General features: G+C 41.5%; 1 non-coding gene across 1 annotated transcript; it reads left to right on the forward strand.

The window, feature by feature from the left end:
* Positions 1-5,027: 5,027 nt before the first annotated feature.
* On the forward strand, positions 5,028-5,134 carry LOC145110141 (small nucleolar RNA R71). The gene has a single exon (XR_013709521.1). It is a non-coding gene; the product is annotated as a small nucleolar RNA R71 (small nucleolar RNA).
* The last annotated feature ends 295 nt before the right edge of the window (positions 5,135-5,429 follow it).

Here is a 5,429-nt window from a genome sequence, read left to right on the forward strand (position 1 = left end):
TAGACTCCCCTGGAATAGTGGCGTGATCGAACTCCATAAGTGTGGATAAAATGTGCATCTCGAAAATGAACCTCGTCTGAATAAGAACTTGGATCTAGATCTTGTGAAATAAACCATCGTGCTATCAAGCAACAAATTGAAACTTCAATCTTCCATAAGAGTGGTGTAAGTCTTCAAAATGTGTATAAGAATGTGGGAAAGCAGACGCCACATTGTATGGCAGAGGAAACGAGCCATAATAATCGTCATAAGAACTCCAAAATAAAATGGTGGTGAAAACAGAAAACTCACGACGTGAATAATATGTCCCACGATGTGACTTCGTGGAAATGTGCATTCTAAAATATCTCGTGACCCAACTCACGACGTGAGAACTGGGCAACTGAAAATTAAAACTACCCATTCTTCTTAATAAGTTTGGCATTCCACCTCAATATCCTTTTGGATAAAAACACTTCTAATTGCATAATTTCTTTGACGTTTCGCTAAATTCGACCTCTCTCTCGACTTAGCCCACACTTAATTTCAAATGTGGGTCTCGACTCGCGACTCTAGACTCTAGACAACCCTTGGCTAGACAAATACGCTCTCAATCTCCTTTCCGAGACTCCTTAGCAAAGCTGAAATAAAGCCACCAAAAGACAACCAAAAGTAACACAATAGTTTACAAGTCTTACAAACCATAACAAGTTCAAAATCAAATAAAACCAAACCAAACAAAATAAAAACTAAATAGATAATCAATCGTCATCTTCTTCATCCCGTGCTCCACTCGTACCAGCCCCATCGCCCCTCGAATGTTGATAAGAACTCCACGTTGGGCAAATGGGATAGTGACCCAAATGTGGTGGTTGCTCAATCTGGAAATGCCGGACCATATTCTCCATCGTACCCCCAATCCAATTAGTGCTCAATGACAGCTGATCAAAATAACCTGCCATATCGCCTCCAAAATACGCTTCTCCAAAAGGTGCGGGTTGATGCACCGACTGTCCTCTCTCTCCTCGTCCGCGCACATTCCTCCTCCGCGGCCTTGGCTGTGGTTGTTGCTCAGGCTGCTCACTAGGCTGCTCTCGATCATCACCCTCATCATCAGTATGCACAAGGCCCCAATGAGACCCATACTTCCGAACAACCCTCAATATCTCCAAGTATCCCATTGTGAACTCGTTACCCTCCATGCAAGTCAACGAGCGGGTAATGGCGGGAACGATTAAACCATAAGAACGGGCCAATCGAGTGATGAAATGGCCCCCACAGATAGGGCTTCCGGGGCGGGAACTTGTAGCAGAATCCGCTAAGTAGCGGGCCAGAAAATAAGGAATGTTGCAACACACTCCCGGCTGCAAAATACACCACAAAAAGAATAAATTTTGCTTCGTGACCTTATCCCCATGGCGTTTATGATTGATGGAGAAAGTGATGAATCGGTGTATCAAACGGTGAATGAGGGATCTTATGCTGCTCTCGGGTGATACTTCGGAATTGAATATTCCGGATGCAATGTTGTTCCACAATTCGATCCCCGAGGCCCCATTTTCATAGTCTCGAGCCGCCTCCCTCAAAAACATAGTAAATTCTGGAGTCATAGCTTCCTGGGCCGTGTATAACCCCATCCTCTAGGAAAATTCAATCAAACTGCACTCACTATATTCACCCCCGAGTCTAAAAACTAAGGCTTGCGGGAATGTAGGGTTTTGGACACTCTAATGGAATGCCACCGTTGCAAAGAATTCCACACACAATTCCTTATATACCCTTTCTTGGATACCGAATAGATTAAGCCAGCCCTTGCAAGTGAACGAAAACCCATTTCCCAAAAATATTTTTGTGAGAAATGGAGATAGCCTATCAAAGATTCTGACCTCCCTCAACCTTGCCCAATTAATTGTAGGGGCAACAGCAAATTCCCTGTTGTACAACCACCCTAGCCTGTTGTTGCAACGTGTCAAAATGTCTCGTGGCAAGGTGGTTGGAAAAGCGTAAAATGGGTGCAAACGTGCCACCCCTGTCGGAACTTCTCTTATGGGAGCCATTGCTACAGGAAACAAGACCAACAAAAATATCCCAAAAGATTAATATTAAACAGAAAATGAAACTGTAATTGGCCAGGATTCACATCGTGAATCCCTAAGAATTCACGTCGTGAATTCGTAAGCAGAGTGTAGAATCGGTCAAGGCAGGAATCAAATCGGGCCAAAAATGTCAATGGGGTTTACTCCTTGGGCGATTTCAAACTCATTACAAACACATGCAGCAAGAAATTCATAGATTTAGGGTATCGATTTTATAATCAAGTGGGATTCAAACCCTAACCCCTAAATCTAGTAAATAAATTAACAATAAACAATAAAAAGATGATCAAATTACCTAGAATGGTGAATAAGCACAAGAAGAAAATGGGAGGAATGTCGGCCGCAATTGCGAAGATGGGGACCAGAGGGAACACGTTCATTTCGTGGGAGATAAAGAAATGAACTAGGTCAAATGGGTTCTGTCTTTAAGCTGTGGTCCCGTGCTGTTCAAAATTCACGTCGTGAATTGCTACCTGTTCACGTCGTGAGGCCAATCTGGGCTATACAAATAGGCCATTCGATTTAAAGATTAAGTGGGCTGGACTACTATCAGGCTAATGAATTTGGTAATATATCGGCCTAAAAAGGAATCCATAAGTCATACTAGACTCACGTCGTGAACCATAATGATTCACGCCGTGAGTTCGTCTGTATCTTCAAATTTTAAATTTCAATTAATTAAACCACCTAATTTTATTACCACTAAATTCCACTGACCCCACACTTAATATCCTATTTTGCAGAAAGTGAATGATACGATCGATTACTTCAAAAACTAAAAAAAATAAAAAGAAAAAAAAATAAACCAAACTCGGGTTGCCTCCCGAGAAGCGCTTCTTTTTTATGGAGTCGTGAGCCGGACTCCGTGCCTCCTACGTTGAATCTTCAGATGAGTCCTTCACCAGCTGGATTTTCTGCTCCTTCCATCGCCTCTTATAAGCTTAAACTCGTCTAGTGTACGCCTTCTTCGAGTTTTCCTTTTTAGCTTTCGCCTCGTCTGTGTCAAGCTTTCTTTTGGTCCCTTTATTTTCCAAGTTCTCTTTATTCTTCAACTCCATAGGAATCTTTTCTTCTTTCACCATTGGACTTGTCTCCCTAGAAGTTACCTCATCTTTGTCATCATCACTCGATATTTCATCACTTTCCTCACTTATCAAAGATGTTGGATTCGTGTAGGCAATGACTTCAACTAAAAACGGGACAAATGCTCTTGGTTTTGGTCGTTTAACTTGTCGAATCGTTTTGATTTCTTCTTCCATGAGCTTCTCTAATTCTTCAAGTTCACTTTCTTCATCAATATTGTAAACCTCTTTTTGAACATCACTCCCCTTGAAACCATCTTCTATTCCAAAAATTTCCTTCTCATCTCCAACTCTCAAGGTGAGCTTGGATTCTCGTATGTCAACCAAGGCTCCAGCAGTATTAAGTAACGGGCGACCAAGAATAATCGGAACATCGGGATCTTCTTTCATATCCAAAACCACAAAGTCTATTGGAAAAACGAATTTCCCAATTTTTACGAGAATATCTTCCACAATGCCTCGGGGTTGTGTCACTCAACGATTTGCCATGTGAATAGTCATTTTTGTAGCCTTCAACTTCTGAATATTCAACTTCTGATAAAATGAATAAGGCATCAAATTTATGCTAGCCCCAGAATCGGCTAAAGCATAAATCTTCATATTATTCCCAAACTCACATGGAAGAGTGAGGCGTCCAGGATCCCCCATCTTCTTAGGTATCTCTCCCAATACAGCTTTTGAGCTTTGTTCACTTAGAATCACCTTAGAATTCTTCTTTAGTTGCTGACGAGTGTCTAACAAGTCTTGTAAAAAAAATTCATATTTGGGAATTTTGGATAACGATTCAACAAAAGGAGTATGAATCGGGATACCCCTCACACGCTTAATGAACTCCAAATGCTCTCTTTCCAGTGGACTAAGATCAGCTCGGGAAGGAAACGGTAAATTCGGACGATAAGCCTCAACGGATTTTGAAGTTTTTTGTTCAGACCATGCCCACGACGTGAGCATAGACGGCTCACGTCGTGAGCTCGCTATTTCAGCAGAATTTTGATTTTCGATCTTATACTTCTCTGGTTCTGGTTCTGGTTCGGGTTGCTTTTTCTCCACTTCTAATGCTTCTAGGAACTCAGAGATTGCCTCATCTTCAGTCTCAATCATCATAACATGGGATTGAGCATTCTTTTCGGGAAATTATGAAGATAATTTGTTGCTCACCAAAGTAGTTAGTTGACCAATTTGGACTTCGAGATTATGGATCGATGCTTAATGATTTCTTAATGAAGCTTGCTGGTAAATCATCATTTTGTGCTGTTCTTTCATCATATTCATGTGTTCCTTTAGCACTGCATCGATATCATCATGCCTTTTCTCAGATGCTTCCATAAATCAGGTCAAAATATTTTCCAAGTTTACTTTGTTTTCAGCTGGTGGTTGCTCTTTTTGATAGAAGCCTCGGCCTGTCTGCTTAAATTTCTCTTCCTTTTGCTTCTTGTATTCCTCATATGGCAGCCACTCTTTCTTTGGTTTTCTCCAATCCTCATCGTATTTATCCCCAATCGAGTAGCAAACTTGAGCCCTTTTGTTCCCATACTCATCCAAGCTTCAATCTTTAGTCAAGTGTGGTCCATTACATCGTTCACACCCAACTTTAATTGCGTGAATTGATTGGTCCATTTGGGTTAATCTCCGGTCCATAGTATTTAGCATAGCCATCATAGCAGCCATTTCTTCAAAATATGCAACCCCACTACCTTTTGCTCCATCTTGTATTGGGTTGTGGTACTCACGAGAGTGTCTTGCGAATTCTTCAACTAACTCCTTGACCTCCCTTTGATTCTTCTTTGTCAATGGCCCTTGAGAGTCAAGCAGTTGTCGTGTCATAACATTGACCCCATCGTAGAAAATAGACATCTCTTGTTGAACATTTAGATCATGTTGAGGACAATTTCTTAACAACCCCTTGTAGCGCTCCCAAGCTTCGTATAATGACTCCCCCGGTTGTTGCTCAAAGTTGGCTATTGCCTTCTTGAGTTTAGCTATCTTGGAAAGTGGGCAAAACTGATCTAGCAATTGCTCACGTATTTGAGCCCAAGTAGTGATTGTACCAGGAGGAGGTGCTTTCAACCAGTCCTTAGCAGCTCCCTTAAAAGTAATGGGAAGCATCCTTAGCAAGACGGTATCTCTATTCACATTTGGGACATTGAAATAATCTGTAATGTCATTGACCTCATCTAGATGCTTAAATGCATCCTCATGATCCTTCCCATAAAACGGTACATCTTTAAGTGGAGTGAGGATATGTCCCTTCAGCTCGAATGTGGCAGTGGCA

This window comes from Lactuca virosa, chromosome 4 (genome assembly GCF_052849685.1).
Source record: "Lactuca virosa cultivar CGN04683 chromosome 4, Lactuca_virosa_CGN04683_v6, whole genome shotgun sequence".
NCBI classification, from domain to species: Eukaryota; Viridiplantae; Streptophyta; class Magnoliopsida; order Asterales; family Asteraceae; genus Lactuca; species Lactuca virosa.